Source organism: Jaculus jaculus, chromosome 9 (genome assembly GCF_020740685.1).
Source record: "Jaculus jaculus isolate mJacJac1 chromosome 9, mJacJac1.mat.Y.cur, whole genome shotgun sequence".
In the NCBI taxonomy this organism is placed as follows: domain Eukaryota; kingdom Metazoa; phylum Chordata; class Mammalia; order Rodentia; family Dipodidae; genus Jaculus; species Jaculus jaculus.
The window spans coordinates 9,244,372-9,265,039 of NC_059110.1; the positions used below are offsets into that span (position 1 = coordinate 9,244,372).

The 20,668-nt window shown below is 47.2% G+C and overlaps 1 protein-coding gene across 2 annotated transcripts in view; it reads right to left on the bottom strand.

Annotated features, from left to right (window-relative positions):
* Positions 1 to 20,668, bottom strand: part of Zdhhc14 (zinc finger DHHC-type palmitoyltransferase 14) — a 322,677-nt gene that overhangs the window by 53,931 nt on the left and 248,078 nt on the right. The gene's annotated exons all lie outside the window — the stretch shown is intronic.

Consider the following 20,668-nt stretch of genomic DNA (forward strand, 5'->3'; position numbering starts at 1 on the left):
AATACTGGGACTCTGAACTCCGGTCCACACATTTGCATTGCTCCCTGGCTGATTCTTGCCTGCTTGTCCCCGACACCTCCCGGCTAGCAGGTGCGAAGCTCTGTTTTTATTCCCCGTCACTCTCTTTCCCTCACCCGTCTCAGCCTGCAGTGTACCATTCATCCAGTTGCCTGCCGAAGGGAATGCATTCATTTCTTGCTCTGCGTCTCCTTAAGCCCTCACGTCCAGGTGGTCAGCACGAACTGATAATTGCATTTCTGATATGCCCTATATGTCCTTGCGTTTTCGGTGTGCAACGTGCATGTCCTTAACCCTTCTTTCACGAACCACTCCCTTCTCCCTGGAAGCCCCCTTCAGTGTGTCCTTTACATTATTAGCAGGGGGTTCACCCAGTGTAAATAAGGGGGCTTGGGCGATGGCTCAGCAAGCAGTTACAGGCATCTGAGCTCTCTGGTACCTATGTAAAAAGCCAAATGCACAAAGTGATGCATGCATCTAGAGTTTGTATGCCGTGGCAAGAGGTCCTGGCACGCTCTCTCGAAAAGTAAAAATCAATACAAATAAGATCTCATTAGCCTTTGGCCTGTGTTCTCTGGGTGACCCCTGCTAACAGTGCCTGGCTGTCTCCTCACGGGTGGTGCCCTCTGTGTGTCTGCAGAGCTGTGATTTCTGAAGTCTGGGTTTCCAAAATGAGCGCTCCCCAAACTCTCACTTTTTCTCCCACTGGATCTACAGTAGAAACACCTAGATCTGTGCTATACGTTACCTTTCCTCATTAGACCCTGTTTTCTAAAATGGGCCACTGTTTATATGTCCTACCCTGCCACAGTACATAACAGACCTACAGTCAGGTAGCACATGTTTGCCTCACTGGCCCTGGCCATTCCAAGTGGAGCTTCCAGTGCACGTGGTGCTGGGCCCTTATCAGACAGACACACACTGTTGAGAGGACAATGGACTCTAAGTTGAAGGGCCTGGCCTTTTGCCTATTGGGTGATGTCACCCAGGCAGGTTTCTGAATCTCAGCAAGATATACTATGAGAGGTTCTTTCCAACTCCCATATTATGATGCCATAAATAAGAATTTTCAAGAACCGGAGTCAATTGTGTCTGGCCCTAAGAAAATGAGGAAGGGCTGGCAGGCCTCAGCAGAGAAACTATAAATAAAGAATTCACAAGAACCGAAGCTCTTGGAGACCAGGGTTCAGCCCAGAACTAATTGGTGGCTCTAAAAACAGTCAGAATCTACAAAGCAGACATAAATACTCCAGCCAGCAGACTTGGGTCTGCACAGACTTCTCAGACTCTAAATATAGGGTGTTGTTTTTGTTTCCTGTTGTTCACATGAGGCATGCAAACACTCCCCCAAGCCCCCGTGGCCCAGGCGGGACAGCTTTCGTTACTTTTCTAGACCAAGGCACTCAGAAGGCCAGGCAGATGGGTCTCTCACGGTCAAGGCCAGCCGTGTCATTCATGGGGTCCACTGCAGACCGGGGACGGAGGGACAGTGGGGCGGGCTATTTCAAAGCTGAGAAGTTTAAGACGGGCCTGGCAGAGCGTGGCATCTGGCCTGAGCCATGCGAGTGTACACGGTGGAGCGAGGCCGGTGGCTTGCCATGGCGCTAGGACCTCGGAATGCAACTTCCTCGGCTGTGCTAGATAAACGTGCCGACGTCCCACTGGCTTTTCTGAAGCATTTTACACAGGGCTTCTAAAGACAAGGCATAGGAGGAATTTGTGATTAGGAGTTAAACCTAATAGCAGCCAACATCTGGTCCCCAGGGGCAGTGGAAGCAAGCGGACAACCCTGGGAACTGCCAATCTCAGAGACTCTGGGCCACGGCGGGGAGACATCAGGCTGCCGCCATTTGTTCCAGAATGGGTGAGGCCAATGAGACGAAGGTGTTCTGGGAACAGGTGAGAGAAGGAAAGATGGGGTATCAGGAGTGATTAAAAAGAAAATAGACAAGAGTCAGTGAAGCCATAACAGCCTCTCTTTCCTCTGCTGTTTTCTTTTGGAAACTTTTTTTTTTTGAGGTAGGGTCTCACTGTAGCCCAGGCTGACCTGGAATTCACTATGTAGTCTCAAGATGGTCTCAAACTCACAGCGATCCTCCTACCTCTGCCTCCTGAGTGCTGGGATTAAAGGCGTGCACCACCACGCCCATCTTTTTTGGAACGTCTTTAAACCACTAGGGCAGTGGTTCCTAACTGCTTTTTAAAAAATATTTTATTTATTTATTTGCAAGCGGGAACACACAGAAGAGAGAGAGAGAGAACAGGCACAGCAGGGCCTCTGGCCGCTGCAGATGAACTCCAGACACATGTGCCACTTTGTGTATCTGGCTTTCTATAGGCACTGGGGAAATCGAACCAGCGTTGATAGGCTTTGCAGGAAGCACCTTCACCACTGAGCCATCTCTCTAGCACACCAGATGCTTTTAAGCAGAGGTCACAGTCAAGTAGGACATCAGGACATCAGTGTGTCATGCCCAGTGTTAAAGAACAGCAGAGAGATGCACAAGCATCTCCTATAGCACACATACACTGTTTCAGGAGATTATTATTATTATTATTACTATTATTATTATTATGGGTTTTCCAAGGTAGGGTCTCACTCTAGCCCACGCTGACCTGGAATTTGCTATGTAATCTCAGGGTGACCTCAAACTCATGGGGATCCTTCTACCTCTGCCTTCCGAGTGCTGGGATTAAAGGCATGTGCCACCACACCTGGCTCCATTTCATGAGATTTCATCTCTGAGTGGTGTATATGGGGCCCTGCTGAAAAATGTATTTTTTTAAAAAAATTGTGGGTCATTGGAAAACACAAGGTTGAAAACTATTGCTTTATTTAAATTTGTAGCTGGCACATGAAAGGCCCTAAAATATATGGGTTCTGGGGAGTTGGACCTGGTCCTTGGGCCTCGCAGGTGAGTGCCTTAAACATTAAACCATCTTTCCATCCCCAGATTTAAATTTTAAAAATATTTTTGTTTATTAATTTATGAGAGAGAGGGAGAAAGTATAGAAAGTATGGATGTACCAGGGCCTCTTGCCACTGCAAACTAACTCCAGACACATGTACCACTTTGTGCATCTGGCTTTATGTGGGTACCAGGGAATCCATCCAGGCTGTTAGGCTTTGCAAGAAAGTAACTAACAGCTCAGCCATCTCTCCAGCCCCCAGATTTAATTTTTCAAAACATCCTTACCTTAGGGCTCTGAAACTTTTTTAAAAAAATTAATCTTATATTTATTTATTTGTGAAAGAGGTAGAAAGAATGGGTGCACCAGGGTCTTTAGCCACTGCAAATGAACCCCAGACACATGCGCCACCTTATGCATCTGGCTTATGTGGGTCCTGGGGAATCGAACCTAGATCCTTTGGCCTAACAGGCAAATACCTTAACCGCTAAGCCATCTCTCCAGCCCTGGGTTCTGAAACTTTTAATTTGTACTTCTGGGAGACTTGGGGGTGGAGCCATGGGTTTTATTTAGTTTATGAGCCTCTTCTTTTTCTAGTGGTGAGCCAGTAAAGCAACAGAGCTTTAAAAAAAAAAATCCTTTTTCACCAAAGAGAAAAGTAAAATGGAGAGGTAAGGATAGATTGACAACAGGAATCTTGAATTCTCATTTTCTTCCTTCTCTCCTCCTGTGGTAGTTTGAATCGGAGTGCATGTTCCCCGTAGCCTGAGGATTTTTTTTTTTTTTTTTTAATTAAGCTTGCAACTTGAGTCCCCAGCAAATAAGACCCTGCTACAAGGCCTGTCGCTGAGGCTGGATTGTAGTCCAGCCCTAAGGTGTGCTCAGAGTCATTTGAGCTCTGGCCCTTTGTGTTTGTTGAGGCTGGTTTTTCTCTCTCTGCAATGCTGATGTCTGGTGGAGTGAGCCCCTGAGAGTGTGTCCCCTGGACTCTGTAGGCCTGACACAAACCCTTTCCTCCCATAAGCTGCTTCTGGCCAGATGTCTGTCCCAGCAACAAAGGTAACCGTAACATCTCCCTCCTCCCCTCCCTCCCTGGGTAAGTTTTCTCCATCTGAGTGCTCTTGCTGGCAATGCCCAGGGTGGGAGAAACCCCCCCGGAAAGGTGAGGATGGATTGAGAGAGAGGAGCCAGGCCTGAGGGCTGGAGTTAACTGGCACTGAGAACACGGTGCCCGCAGAGGGAGTGGTGGTGGTTGAGGAGCACCGGGCACCCAGACGGGGTGGCAGGCCGGGCACAGAGCTCGTGAGCATTCAGACCAAGTGACGAGTCCTGGCTCCCTCCCACACGGGGTGGATTCTGTTCTGGAATGGTCGTTCTGGCATCAACACAGAGGCTGGGTGGGGTGGGAATTGTCTAGGAGAGACAAGAGATTCTGGTGGCTGGCGTAACAGGGCCGAGGGGGAAGCAGATGCAATTAGGTTCCACTCGGTGGGTGGATGGCATAGGACCTGGCATGGGTCAGGAAGGTGTGACAGAGGCAGGAGCCCCTGGCACTCTCTTAGGCATGAGTAGTGTTAACACGCACCAAGGTAGTGTTCACGGGGCACTACTGGTATGGGGCTGTCTGTGTCTTCCCAAGTGGAGGTGGTAGCTGGTAGCAGCTGCAAGTCTGGAGCTTGGAAGAGAGGTCTGAGCTAGAGCCAAAACCTTGATAGAAAGAGACTTCTAGAAAGTGGCAGAGGGGCAGGCAAAGAGCTGAGCACACACTCCAGAGAGACATAGGCCAGGGAGCCCACAGATAAGAAGGGACAGGAGACGTTCAGAAAAGCCACAGGTGTACACACACACACACACACACACACACACACACACACACACACACACAGAGTGTGAGAGAGATTGAGAGAGAGAGAGAGGGAGGGGGAGAGAGAGAAAGAGAGGAACAAACCTGTTTAGTAATTGCTGTGGCTTTTCTGGGTGTTGAAGAAAAGCATTTGTAAAGCTGATTGCATTTGGCCAATTTCAGAGAAAGGAGGTGAGCCCAGGGCCAGAGAGCACCCCTTGGTTGGCTTAGATCCAGCCTGCAGACACAGGCTTGCACAACAAGCAGGCTGCTCTGTGGAGTTTTCAGGGACACTGCAGGCTATTGCTAACAAACCCTGGACAGGTTAAGGCCAGGAGCCCCAGCAATTCTGTGGCTGAGACATTCCTATTGGTGTAACATGTGATTTTTCAAGCACAAAAAAATTCTATTAGATATACACTTTTGTCCTTTGACCATAAACCATTTTTAAGTCAGTAAATGCGAAGTGTGCAGAAGACATTATATATTATAAAGTTTACTATAAAAGCATCATTTTAAAGTAATGGAGTTCTCTAAGAAAGTACATTGTTTTTTTATTTTTATATTTTGTTTTGTCGAGGTAGGGTTTTACTGGAGTCTTGGCTGACCTGGAATTCACTATGTAGTCTCAGGGTGGCCTCGAACTCACAGTGGTCCTCCTACCTCTGCCTCTTGAGTGCTGGGACTAAAGGTGTGCGCCACAAACCCAGCTAGAAAGCACATTTTTGAAGTGCACATATATGCAGAAGAGGTGGTGGAAAGAATATAAGAGCCAAAGTAAGGGATGGGAAAGAGCACTTGGGTTGGGAAACGCTGTCTCCCAGACATGGAGCGGCCCTTGCACTCATGACCTCATGGGGGCTGTTGGTTACCTGCACAAGATCTGCATAATACAGCTCTGACCAAGAGGTTGGATGATGGAGGAAGATAAAAAGAAAGACATCAATATTGAAGAGGGGATACTAGGGTTGCGTGGAGGGAGGTAGAGGAGGAGAGACATGGGAGGAAATTATATAAATGTTTTATTTATTTATTGTTTGGTTTTTTGAAGTAGAGTCTCACTCTAGCTCAGGCTATTCTGGATTTCACTCTGTAGTCTCAGGGTGGCCTCAAACTCACAGCGATCCTCCTACCTCTGCCTCCCAAGTGCTGGGATTAAAGGCGTGCGCCACCACGCCTGGCTAAAGTTTTTTTTTTTTTAATTAAAAAGATAAAATAAGGGTTGGAGAGATTGCTTAGCGGTTAAGGCTCTTGCCTGCAAAGCCAAAGAACCCAGATTTGATTTCCCAGTACCCACGTAAACCAGATACACAGGTGGTGCATGCATCTGGAGTTTGTTTGCAGCAGCTGGATGCCCTGGCACACCCATTCTCTCTCTCTCTTTCTTTGCTTCTTTCTCTCTCTCAAATAAATAAATAAAAATAAAATATTTTAAAACTGTAAACTAAAAAGGTGCACATATACAAGAATCCTAGTCTTACGTGACAGACTAGGACAATGTATCCAGAAAGTTCTACAGGCCCGGGCATGCAGACCTTCTTCCAAGGGTTGTTGGGTTTCTCACTGAACACTCATAACTTAGGCTCCGATTACATGTGGCTGCCCAAGATTGGACTAAGGGCAGAGAAAGAGACAGCTCTGCATGAAGCGAGACCTCTGGTCCCTGTGAGGAAGACAGTCACATAGTCACTTGCTGGAAATGGACAAAGTAGGATTCTGGCTTTGGATATTAGGTGTCTCCCCCACAAATAGCTCTGTTCTTGGTAACCTAGTCAAATTAGAGTTTGGGTTAAAGATGAAGGCCTCCTCTAGCCAGTGTCCCGTGCTCTCCAGTGTGAGCAGCTCTGCCCTGCCTTTCTCTATCCTTGCCTTTTTTTTGGGGGGGGGTGTTGTCCTGAGACTTAGGGGTGATTGGATTCTGAAACACATGGCCAAACAAGGTTCACTGAACGGTCACAGGGCAGTTCGTTCCCACTGAGGAGCCAGCATTGTGATTCTGGTCCTAGCTTGGACCCACTTAGTCCAGCTGTATCTAGCAATACTTAAGGTGGGCGGAGTCACCGCTGGGGCCTCAGCGATGCCAAGTCAGGGCTGTGTGGAGCACTTGAAGCCACCTGTGGGAGAAGCCAGGATGACCCACCAGCCATAGTTTCACAGATCGCTTCCAGGTAGCATGCTGGCATGTGACTTCCAAGCTCTTTGTCCCCATGGAATTGTTGATGTTCTGAGTTCTGGGAGAAGAGATCCTGGTCCCACTTGGATCCTCCTTTGAGCCCTATAGTGGTACCCATGCCACCCTAAGGCTCTCGGGCTTCTTTGTACTCGCTGAATTACTGCCTCAGAGCCTGTATGGGATGCTAACTCCGGGCGCTCTTGAAGGTCTTGCCTCCTGCTCATGATGCCATGTCTGAGCTCTGTGCCCTCCGTCTCTCTGCTCTCTTCCAGGACCCCAGGAAAAGAGAGGCTCTGTTTACATCACGGCTGAAAATAGAGCGAGCGAGTGAAAGAATTGGTCTGCCAGGGCCTCCAGCCACTGTAATAGAACTCAAGATGTGTGCGCCGCCTTGTGTGTGTGTGTGTGTGTGTGTGTGTGTGTGTGTGTGTCCTTGTGTTATCTTGTGTGTCTGGCTTATGTGGGACCTGGAGAGTCCAAAACTGGTCCTTAGGTTTCGCAGGCAAGCGCCTTAACTGCTAAGCCATCTCTCCAGCCCTGGAGTCCTTTCTTGATGGCATCAGGAACATTTTTTGTGTCAGATCATTAAATGGCCTACGTCACTCACCAAAAAGCTTGTATTAACGTGCCTTATCATGTTACGATGTCGCCTGGTAAACTCCAAAAAGCTGGCCAAATGACAGGGTGGCCACATTGGTTGAAAGCATTGAACAGCTCTGGATTTCTTTTTAGACATGGCCCACATTGTCAATGGCTCTGGGGAACCTCTGTCCCTCATGGAAGAACCCCCTCCCCACCCTGAGTGGCTCCTCTGCCCAAGCCCTTTGCTCTGGGCCCTTCCAAGGCCAAGGCCCCTGTTCTCTAGTCCCCCAGTCAGAGGCTAGCTATATCCACTCACTGCCTCTCACCGCCACCCCCCACCTGCTTCCTCCTCTCCCTTCCTTCTTTCCCCTTTGTTCTTTTCTTCCTCTGTGTTTCTGCAGCGAGCTGTGGCCGGCCATATGCTGTGCTCCGTTCTGCCTCCGAGGAGCTGATCTCACTTTCGGGGTCCTCAAGTCTATTTTGAACAGCCACAAATCAAGTTCTGAATGGACAGTCAGAAGTTCCAGGTGGTTACACTGAGTCTTGTATTTCACAGATGCAGCTCACAGTTAGTTATGATAGAACTGAAATATGGGAACTCCATATTTATTTCAATTATTAAGCATTTTTTTAAAAAAGAAAAGGTCTAATGTATTCCAGGCTGGCCCCCAACTTGCTATGTATGGCCTCAAACTCTTTCTGATCCTCCTGGTTCCACCTCCCAAGTACTGGGATTACGTATGTGCGCCATCATGTCCCTAAAACACTGTGGGGTTTTTTTTTTTGGCCTGTACATGTTGTATGTATGACATGAGGTGTGTTGTGTGTACATATACTATATGCACATGTGTCCAGAGGCCAGAGGAGACCATGTTGAGTGTCTCTGTATTTCTCTTCCACATTATTTCCCTGAGATGGAGTCTCTTATGAATTTGGAGCTGCTATTTTTGCCCAGACTGTCAGATAAGTGAGCCCCCATGGTTACCCTGTCTTTATCCTGTGCTGGACTGGGGTTACAGGCATGCGTGACCATGCCTGGCTTTTTATGTGGGTGCTGGGGACTAAACTCAGGCTTTCTTAGGGCTTCATGATGGCCCAGCAAGTACTCTTAACTACTGAGCCATCTCCCTAATCCCAGCATTAAGCTTATTTTTTAAAAAAATATTTTATTCATCTATTTTTATTTTGATAGAGGCAGATTTTATACATATGTGGGTACTGGGGAATCGAACCTGGGTCCTTAGGCTTTGCCCACAAGTGCCATAACTGCTGAGCCATCTCTCTAGTCCCCAGCATGAAGTTTAAGTTTAAACATGCTCTCAGGAGATGGAACACTTTTTTTTTTTTTTTTTTTTTTTGCCACAGTCCATGAATCTAAGTAACACAGACCCTGGTGGCTCCTCCTCCAATGCATTTCTGGGATTCATCCAGGTCTTCCCACTTCTCAGCCACTTCCATGGTCTGGGACCCTGAGCTGGGTCTGCCCTAGGTCCTCAGCCCTGTCTCCTGGCTTCGTCCTAAGTTTACTCTACAATGGGCATGGAGGGCATATTCTGAAGCACACATTTAAGGTCTCTGCCCTCTGCCCTCATGATAAGAAGGAACCCCCTTAGCCTGCATTCCTGCTGCCCTGGCTCAGCCCTCCGCACCTTGAGTCTTTGGTCCCTAAGGTCATCCTGCTTGCCTTCTCCTGACCCCATCCTTCACAGACTAGCCTCTCAAATGGCTGCTCATGCCACCAAGCTCCCTCTCCCTGGCTAACTGGAACTCACTCTTGAGGGCCCAGATGAAATGTTTCTTCTTTGCACTGAGCATCTTTCTCACATGGTCCCGTGTGACTGGTGTGTTCCGTGTTTCCATGTGTCACTTACCTCCTGTACACAAGTGTCTGCTAATCTACCTGCGCTCCTCCACAGGAACCTGGAAGCTTTTGGAAGGACCATGCGGGTTCCGCTCACCACTGTTTCCCAGTGTCTACCTAGTGTGGAGCCCCTTGACCCTGACACACACTTGACAGTCAGGCAGTGCCTCCCAACTGCATTGCCTCATCGCTGCATGAGTGACCAGAGTGCTGTGGCCAAGGGCACTGTACTAAGGGATCCTGGCACTTGCAGTGTCCCTGACCCTGTGCCAAACCCTGGCCGCTCCCTGTCTTTAGGCAAAGGGTCAGCATGCCCAGAGATGGAAAGCCACATTGTGTTTTCAACTCCCTGGTGAACAAGCCCGTAAAGCAGGTAGTAGCAAACACTTGGTTTTCAAGCATAAAACTTAGTTAAAAGCTAGTCCCTTTTCCAAGAGCACAAATACGTGCTAACTTGTAAGAACCAAGAATACGCTTTGTGATACCATCAAATGTTTGCCAGTGGGAAGGGACGGGACACAAACTGTCCTGCAAGTGTGTAGGAAGCAATCAAATTGCTGACATTGGAACCAATTCAAATATAATGCACAACTATACATATTCCATTATCACTTGTGGGAAGGTTCTTCTTTTTTTATAAAGTATTTTTTAATATTTATTATTTATTTGAGAGAAAGAGGCAGAGGGAGAGAGAGAGACTGAGAAAGAGAATATGGGTGCTCCAGGGCCTCTAGTCACTGCAAACAAACTCCAGACACATGTGCCCCCTTGTGCATCTGACTTACATGGAGAATTGAACAGGTATCTTTTGGCTTTGCAGACAAATGCCTTAACTGCTAAGCCATTTCTCCAGCCCTTAACTTCTTTTTTAATAGTTATTTTAATAGCTATTTATTTATGAGAGAGAGAGAGAGAGAGAGAGAGAGAGAGAGAGAGAGAGAGAGAATAGGCACACCAGGATCTCCAGCCATTGCAAATGAACTCCAGACTCAGACACCACCTTGTGCTTCTGGCTTTTATGTGGGTCGCAGGGAACAGAACACAGATCCTTAGGCTTTTCAGGCAAGCATTTTAGCTGCTGAGCCACTTCTCCAGCCCTTAACTTCTTTTGAGGGTTTGTCTTCCTAATGTTTCTAAACAGCAAAGAGGGAGCGGGAGAAGCGGGTGTTTACACAGGCCTTGGGCTGAGCGGGATCTACGTACTCTGGATTACCAACTGCTAGAACGCTGAAGCAGCTAGACGGTCAGTGTTATTCTGAGATGTCTGTCGTAACCGGAACATTCCATGAGAAAGCTGTGCTCTCTAGTGGTGACAAATATCTCTAAATTGTTTGTTGCTTATATTCATAACTGGAGGAAATGTTCCATTCATTTAGATGCTAGTGGAAATAAAGATGTATTTATTTTCCCATTCAAGGTCACTGGACCCCTAAATTCTATCCATGGCGCCCAGAACAGGAATTCCTGAGCTAAGCAAACCTTAGAAATGAGGCTGGTGGTTCTTGGTGGCCACACCCTTGGGGGTAAGTCAGTCCCAGTGGGCAGGCTGCACTCTGTCCTGGGGCCAGCACCCTCCTTTCTCCTCACACACATCCATCCTGGACCACAGGGGACTGGCTCCATCAGGGCCATCGGGGTAGGTGATTTAACTCCTCCTCGCGGTTGAGGTTTAGTGCTTCTATTCAAAGAGGTGCGTTCCATAAGACTTCTAGTACCTTCAATTCTAAATTTGTAGGTCTTTTTCTGAAACTCTGAGGAGGACACAGGCCCATGACAGAGTCTCTGTTTCATGGAAACCTAGGAAATCCATTGTGTAATTGCAGGAGGATAATGCTATCTCCATAGTTATGATACCTAACACAGAGGCCCAGCTAATTTCACAGTCATCCTGGGGAAGAGCTTATGGCTTTGCATGAGCAGACACTTACCTTCTCTATTTCTCCTAGACAGGGAGGCAGGGAGGGAGGGAGGGAGGGAGGGAGGGAGGGAGGGAGGGAGGGAGAGAGAGGGAGAGAGAGAGAGAAAGAGAGAGAGAGAGAGAGAGAGAGAGAGAGAGAGAGAGAGAGAACTGTATAGACTCTGCATTCTGCAGGTTAGCTGACCAGTAGGTCTCCAGGTGATTCTCCTGTCTCCATCTCCCTTCTTGCCGTAAGTACCCTGGGATTATCTTTACGTGGGTCCTGAGGAGCTGAACTCGGGTATTTGCTTGTTCAATAAGCACTTTATCCAGGGAACCATCTCTCCAGCCCCTCTTCAGAGTCTTTAAATCCTTTTAAAGGCTGGCCAGCATGTGTGATTTACTGTCTGGCTGTCTTTTCCCCACAGCCTGTCCTGCCCTCCTCCTCTGTCAATGGCTGGAAGAACACGACAGCACGTACTTTTGGGCTCGGGAAGACGTCCCTGCCTTCTCTCACATGTTGTCTTCCTGATTCCCATCCATGTTGCTCCTTGTCTGCTCTGATCATAGCGCATGTGCTTGTCCGGGGCTGTCTTGCAATCCTGGCCACGCTACCTGACCATGGTGGACCTCTGTCTGCTCTCACTTCATTCCGCGTCAATGACCAGCGCTCAGGCTGGCCTGTGAACTCCGAGGACTACCCAAAGAACTAACCTCCCAGAGCAAAAGGCTCCGCATTAACACAGGACAGTGGCATGAAAACAAAAGTGCTAGTTTAGAACAAATTGTTTATACATATTTATTTCACATCTCTAATCAGAAAAGACAATAATTATGTTTCCGAAGATTTGGTATTAGATTTTAAAATAAACATTCTTCCTCTTCCCAAAATATATTCTTTCCACCTCACTAAGTTCTTTACTTAAAATATTTTTCTTCAACCTTTAAAAAAATAAAACTTAACTTATTCCAACGAGCCAAAATGTTTTCATAGCTCCTTAAAAAAACAGCATAGACATATATTAAGCTTTCAAGACTAAGGCTCACATGCTATTGTTCATTATCCCAATGTCCAGCCTTTTATAGCTCTGGGCTGCTCCGTTCCTATCAATAGTGGCTGGATTTTGCAAAACATTCGTTGCCTAATAACCAACAGAACACAGCTGGATCCGCCTACACACCCACTCATATCTCAAAAGAAAGCTCACTACTGGTAAGGGATGTTTTTATGTAGTTTATCTTCCAAGCTTCCAAATCCACTGCTGGAGGCCAACTGTGGTTCTAGGTGACTCAAGTCAACCATTATTATTATTATTAATTTTATTTTCTATTTATTTATTTGAGAGACAGAGAAAGACACACACACATACAGAGAGAGGGAGGAAGAGAGAGAGAGAGAGAGAGAGAGAGAGAGAGAGAGAGAGGGAGAGAGAGAATGAGCATACCAGGGCCTCTAGCCACTGCAAATGAACTCCATATGCATGTGCCACCTTGTGCATCTGGCTTACGTGGGTCCTGGGGAATCAAACCTGGGTCCTTTGCCTTTGTAGGCAAGTGATTTAAATGCTAAGCCATCTCTTCAGCAATAGCTGTTTTTATTTCTTTTTTAATATTTTTATTTATTTATTTGAGAGAGAAAGAGGCAGAGAGAGAATGGGTACAGCAGAGGCTCCAGCTGCTGCAAACAAACTCCAAACACATGTACCAGCTTGTGCATATGGCTTATGTGGGTCCTGGGGAATCAAATTTGGGTCCTTTGCTTTGCAGGCAAGCGCGTTAACTGCTAAGCCATCTCTCCAGCCCTTAAGTCAACAATTATTATTGGGCATTGTGGTGGTTTAAATGTAAAGGGTCTCCCATAGTGTTAAGCGTGATTAAGCCTCATCCTTAATCCCCAGCTAGGGAGCTTTTGGGAGGCAGAGGAGGTGTGTCACATACTCCACATACTTGGATATGGGATGAGACATGAGCCAGCTTCCTGGTCCTGCCATGCTTTCCTCATCACGATGCAACATCTCCTGGCAACCGGACTCATGAAATGAACCCCTCTTCCCTCCCCTAAGCTGGTTCTGGTTGGACGTTTCTGACTCAGCAACAAGAAGGCACCAACTGCAAAGTATTGTGTGGGTTCAAAGATGAACTGCTTCTCAGAAAGCAGCTGCCTTCTGCCTTCATATCTCCCTCATATCACAGATTGTATCACCGAGCAAACATTCACCACTCTACCCTTTCCCTGCACCAGGGGTAGTTGTACTGGGCATGGGCTTGGCTTGGCCACTGGGGCCTTGACAGATGTATCACAGGCAGAGTATATTGCCTCAGTGGAGCTAGTAAGCACCACAGAGAGAACCTGCAGTGGTAACCACTCTCCTTTTGACCAAGGTCTCAGAACAAACTTTGGGTGGAATCGGTGAACTTGAACCAACACTTCAGCCAAGCACCAGAGCTGCTCCAGACGAACCCCAGGCACATTAGAAAAATAAATACTATTTGTGAAAAGCCATGAGTTTTTAAAAAGATATTTTATTCGTTTAGCTGGGCGTGGTGGTGCACATCTTTCATCCCAGCACTCAGGGGGCAGAGGTAGAAGGATCACCTTGAGTTCGAGGCCACCTTAAGACTACATAGTGAATTCCAGGTCAGCCTGGGCTAGAGCAAGACCCTACCTTGAAAAACAAAATAAAGTAAGATATGTATTCATTTATTTGCAAGGGGAGAAAGATAGAGGAAGGGAGAGAGAGAGAGAGAGATTGAGAATGAATGGACATAGCAGGGCCTCTAGCCACTGCAAATGAGCTCCAGACACATGCACTACTTTGTGCATTTGGCTTTACATGGGTACTGGAGAATTGAATCCAGGTCTTTTAGGCTTTGCAGGCACATGCCACTGAACCATCTCTCTGGCCCCAAAGCCATGAGTTTCAAAGGTGTTTGTTACACAGCATTGCTGGGCAACAGCTGATTAATACATTTCATCAATTCACTTACTCTTTAGGCATCAGGTAAGCTCAGCGTTCTTGTTGAATATTATGTCCTAGTGGCTAAGCTCCTTTTTCTTAGGTGGACATCTTCCTCTTGGTTGTGGCTGTAGTAAATTATTTCAGTTTTTTCCTCCTATTTCTTGCCTTATTGCAACTAGTCAGTGATGGCCATATTAGGATCAGCCTCTTTATCCTGAGTGTTATAACCATATCAAGTGATTCTTTTCTTAAACTTTTTTGTTCATTTTTATTTACTTATTTGAGAGTGACAGACAGAAAGAGGCAGATAGAGAGATAGAAAGAATGGGCACGCCAGGGCCTCCAGCCACTGCAAATGAACTCCAGACACACGTGCCACCTTGTGCATCTGGCTTTATGTATATACTGGGGAATTAAACCTGGGTCCTTTGACTTTGCAGGGAAATGCCTTAACCACTAAGCCATCTCTCCAGCCCTGAATCCCTTTTTATTACACAGTTAGATGGTATTAAGATACCCAACTCTGAAATAACAACAACAACAAAATTCTGTTAGAAGCTGCTGGCTCTTTTCTTTCTCTCACTGGACTGGAGTCCAAGAAAGGACAGATTCCCTCACTGAACCAACTGGTCATAAAAAAGTAAAGAGCCTACAATCACAGCTATAGGATGCACAATAGTCAATGTGAGAAGGTGTCATGAGCCCCTCTTCTGCTTTTTAGGCCCTTCCCATCCCTATCTTACTGACCTGAAATGGGAGGACCTGAGAGAGCAGAGGTGGCTCCCAGCCCCAGATGCTGGTCAAAAGAAAAAAAAAAATTGCACACGTGCATGTGTGTATATGTATATCAATGTATGTGAATGTATTTGTATATGTGTTTATGTGTATGTATATGTGTGTGTGTACATGTGTGCGTGTAATGCACATGTATGTGCTGATGTTGTGCCTGTGTTCTGTGCTTGCTTGTAGTGTCCAGTGGACTCCTTGCAGTGGCCAGGGGGGACATCATGTTTCCTGATCCACTGCTCTTCTTCCATTATTTTTTATTGTTGTTGTTTTGAGGTAGAGTCTCACTCTAGCCCAGGCTACCCTGGCACTCACATTATGGTCTCAGGCTGGCCTCAAACTCATGATGATACTTCTACCTCTGCCTCCCAAGTGCTGGGATTAAAGGTGTGCCTCACTGGCTGCCCATTCTTATTTGAGCCAGTCTCTTACTGATCCTGGAACTTGCTGTTTTTTTTTTTTTGTGTTTGTTTGTTTATTTTTTTATTTTTTTTTTTAACAAACCCTGGAATTTCTCTGGTCTGACTGGGGTTCAGACACTTGTGTGGCCATGCCCGCAGTTTATGTGTGTCCTGGGGATCAACCTCAATCAGCCTCAGGTCCTCTTGCTTGTACAGGAAGTACTCTTAACCACCGAGCCACCTCTCCAGCCCAGTTAAAGATTTAACGCTAGGGGCTGGATGGATCGGATGGCTTAGCAGTTAAGGCATTTGCCTGCAAAGCCAAAGGACCTTGGTTCGCTTCCCCAGGACCCACATAAGCCATGTGTACAAGGTGGCATGTGCATCTGGAGTTCATTTGCAATGGCTGGAGGCCCTAGCACGCCCATTCCCTACCTGTCTTTCTCCCTTTCTGCTTTCTTCTCTCTCTCAAATAAATTTAAAAAAATAAAGTAAAAAGAAAAAATATAACCCTAGGGCTGGGGAGATGGCTCAACAGTTAAAGGCACTTGTTTGCAGAGCCTGTTGCCCTGAGTTCAATTCCCTAGTACCCATGTAAAGCCAGATGCACAAAGTGGGTATGTGCTTGAAATTGTTTTGCAGTGGTCAGAGGCCCTGGTGTACCCATACCCACACAAACTCTCTCTTTCAATTTGCAACTAAATAAAGAAAAATACGAAAAGCTGCAGCCCTAAATACTTTGTTCCAGATAAGCAAAAGCAACCTGACAGCAACACCAAAGGGAAATAGTGAAATATGGAGAAAGATTCAGAAAGAAAGAGACAGGCGGAAGTGGATCTCAACAGAGACCATGTGACAGAGGGCTACATCCACTTTCACTACAGCAGGTCAGCCACATCCTATCATGTATCTGGGAGCACGAGCCGCAGCATTTCCTGTGACTGATGGGCCCGTTAGTGGTGGCGCTTGATGACCCTTCCCTGCGTGCTGAGCTTGAACAAGGTGTCTTGGTGGGCATGACCTCACTTAATTCTTAGAAGAAACCTACGAGGTAGCACTGGGCCCGGCACCTTTTGTGGAGTTGGGTCCCGTTGGGACTGTTGAGCTGTTTGCTCAGCTTCCAGGGTTCTTCAGTGACGGCACCGGGGTTCAGCCCTGGGTCAGCATGTCCTGAAGGCCAGGACCCAGCCATTGGGCCCTGCCCAGTGTTTCTACACCCATGCCACCATTTGGTCCCCAGAAAGTATTTCCCTCAGTCCGCCACTGGAAATGCAAGGCCCTTATAACTTGGCTTTCCTGTCAGAGTTATTTAACAAAGAAAAATCCTCTTCCAAATCACCTAGAAAGCTCTCTTCCCTCTCTCTGCATCTAATGGGGAAACAACATTTGCCTCTGTGTGGATAGTGCCTGGGAAATGCCAACCCAAAGCCAGTCCTTACCAGGGGACAGAAACCACATGTTCTAACCGGGTTTCGGCACAACATTGTACTTTTCCTTGCTGTAAAAAGCAGAACTCTTTCGGTGTGGGAAAAAAAAAAAAAAACCCAAAACAAACTTCAATCTAAAAATACATTAGCAGCAAACTGCAATTACACTCCTCTGCAGGAGACATCTGCCATCCATTCCATCTTCCTGAAAGCAAAGACTCACTCTGCTGGCCTGCTCATCAGTCAGGCCCAAGGCCCAAGTATTGTGGAATTAACTAGAAAACCAAAGCTATGTAGGCTTCAGTCACTGTGTGTGCGTGTATATTTTTAAAAATTTTATTTTATGAATAAATCACGTCTTGGTCCCATTCCCCCGGTGGTATTCTCTTATATCCCTTCTCCTCACACCCATTTCACTGGAGGGCCTCGTCAGTGGGGTTTCTGGTAGACCCCGTGGGGTTGTAAGTGAACCAGTCCATCTCTGTGAAGCCTCAGGACACTCTCTTCCACCCTGTGGCTCTTACAGTCTTTCCAGACCCTCGTCAGCAGTGTTTCCTGAGCCTTGGCAGGTGTGTTATAAGCGTTCTTTAGCATTGAGCTCTCTGCAACCTCTGGGCGCTTTGTGTGTGTGTGTGTGTTTGGGAAGCTCCACAGGCAGCCTGGTGTTTAAATCAACTGTATTTTCCTCATCTCACCTGTCCTCCATGGAGCAGAGACCTGGTCAAGGTGAGCTAAGCTCCAGGCCAGAACTGTGGACCACTCCTGACAGGCCATCAACTGTGGAAGAGCATATATAATTTTGGCAAGGAGCTTTTATATCCAAGTCATCAAGATTTCTTTTTAGGGCACACATATATCTATAGGCTGTGGTTGGAACTAATGGGGAGTGAGGGTACAAATGTTTAGAAAGTGACAAGAAGCCAAAGGGGATTTGAAAACAATAACCCATGCTGAAGTGGGAATTTTTTTCTTTTTAATTTTTTTTTTCATTTGCAAGCATAGAGGTGGGGGGCAAGGACACTGAGACCTCTAGCCACTGCAAACAAACTCCAGATGCATGTACCACTTTGTGTACACATATGGCTTTATGTGAGTACTGGGGAACTGAACCTGTGTCATTAGGGTTTGTAGGCAAGTGCCTTAAATGCTGAGCCATTTCTCCAGCACCCAAAGTTATTTAAAAACATATTTGATTTTTATTTATTTCTTACAGAGAGAGAAAGAGGCTGCGAGAGGGAGAGAGAGAAAATGGGTGTGCCAGGGCCTCCCAGCCACTGCAAATGAACTCCAGAAGCATGTGCCACCTTGTGCATCTGGCTTATGTGGGCCCTGGGGAATCAAACCTGGGTCCTTTGGCTTTGCAGGTAAGCGCCTTAACCACTAAACCATCTCTCCAGCTCAACCAAAAGTTTTCTTTTTGATTATGATTAATAGATAATAGATCTAGCTCAGAGACAGGAAATGGGGAATTGAGATGAGGTAGTGAAAATGAATACAGAGAAACAAAAAAAAAAAGTGTCTAGAAACAGTAAAGATTTTCATAAACAATAAAGAGAAGTGCCAGTAAGTACTTTAGGTTCATGGATAATGAGTACCTACCTATTTATAAAAATATAGACTAGAACAAGGCTTTAGGCTGGCAGAAAGACCACCGAAAATAACAGGAAGGCTTAAGTGACGGGCCATTCTGTCACATAACAGACTTGGAGGTTGTAGCAGACGGCTTCAGGTCCGCTGAGACGAACTTCCAGACCAGGCACAGTGATGGAGGAAGGGACATTTATTGAAGCTTACAGGTCCAGGGGAAGTTCCATAATGGCAGAGACAAGAAGCTGGCCTTGCTCTCACAGGTTCAAATAGAGAGAGAAGTACAAGCCAAAAAGCCACACAGGGAACTAGGCATTTTGCATATCTTTAGATTGGAATTTCAAACCCACCACCACAGCTTAGGATCTGCCCAGTGACACCTCCTCCAGCCAGGTGGCTGCAGATCCAAACTAATAAAACACTGAATACACTGGGGGCCATTTGCTCCAACTACCACAGAGATCAAAATGACCACTCAAGAAAGGGCCTCAAGAATCCTCCCAGGTTGTTTCCCTAGTGGTATTTTAAACACTGCTGTTTGGCCTAAGTGTTCTCAAAATGGGTACAGAATGGCCAGAGGGGCTGGTGTCACCATGAAGAGAACCAGATCAAACCTGGCTCGTCACATGACCTTGCAGAGACCCTGTGTGCACCCACATGGAGGACTGGGTGCGGATTCATTTTTTAAAAAATTTTAAAGTGTGTGTATGTGTGTGTGTGTGTGTTCGTGTGTGTAAATGCAGAGCCATGCATGCTGCGGCTCACATGTGGAAGTCAGTACAACTTCAGTGTCAGTCCCAACCTCCCATTTTGTTTGAGAAAACGTCTCTCTTGCTCCCAGCTGGGTCCACCAGAGGAGCTGGGCCATGAGCTTCCGGGGAGTATCCTGTGTCCGCCTCTCATCTCGGCGCACATGCGGCTGGCCTTACAGACGCACCCACTACTGCATCTGCCTTCATGTGGGATCTGGAGACCTACATCCGGTTCCTCATGCTTGAGCAGCAAGTGCCTTACCGGCTGAGCCATCTCCCCTGCCCCTGGGTGTAGCTTGGTCACATTTGCAGAGGGCTCGGGTGGATCAAGGCCTTGTCCATAGAAAGCCACTCCAAATTAGCAAGTGAATGATAACAGTGACAGTTCTAGCAGCTAAGGAGCGCACGCCAGGCACTCTTCTGAGTGCTTCCCTGTCTGCTCAGTTCACCCTTCACGCATCCCACTATAGAGATGGGGAAACCAGGATACAGAGAGTTTAATTACCCTTTCTACATCACACAGAGAGTATCTGGATCTACGCCACCCAGTGCCCCATCCGGGCCTCCTCACTGCATGGGAAAGGCAGAACAAACTCCAAAGCTCTCCACAGGGGATACACACACTAAAAGTAACAAGTTAATAAACCCAAGATAAAGTCTGGCAGGGGAAACAAGGCCTTTGTATCAAACTGAAGATTATTAAGGTCAGGATCAAGTAAACTTAAGACAAGAAGCATTCCTCAGCACAGTGGGAAGCACAGGAATTATAAAATGCAAATTTTTTCCTTGGGGAGAGCGGAGACTACCCATTCTGCCACTGAAGCTGGGCCCTGGACGTCAGTGATACGTTCCTAAGGGAATGGCCTCTGTCCGGAGGGTATCCCTCTCTTCCAGGACTGAGGGGACAGTGTCTCCATGTTTATTCGCCCAGGAGTATCCTTGACTGCCCCCCCCCACCAGAACCAGGTTCAGAACTGAGGAAACAGGGGTCTCCTGAACTGTACCCCAGCCTTCCAGTAGGTCTCCAGAACTCCAGTGCTTTGGGTCGCGGATCAGTTACAGAAGCCCTGGCTGGGGGGGTAACCTGGCTTCATCTTCCAACCACTGCCCCTCTGTGCCGCAGTCTTCCCTCTGCCCGTTTCACCCCCGTCCTTCCCACCCCCAGGAGGAAGTGCCGGGTCTCTGCTTCTTCTCCTCTCCTGGGGCCCCCACGCCTCCCTCCTCTCCAAGAGACTTCCAAGGAGCTGGGGAAACTGGACTGGGCAAGCTACGTCTTCATGTGGCCAGCTGTTGGGCCACGAAGGGACCTAAGGCTGGAGTGGCTTGATTTCAAGTGTCCGATGGCCTGGCAGACCCTGGGGACCCTAGGTGCTTGTGCTAAGGGGAGAAGACCTGGGGGGGGGGGTAGGATGTTAAAAAAAAAAACTCAGAGTGGTAACTTGAGGCCTGGTGAATACAGTTATGACCACAG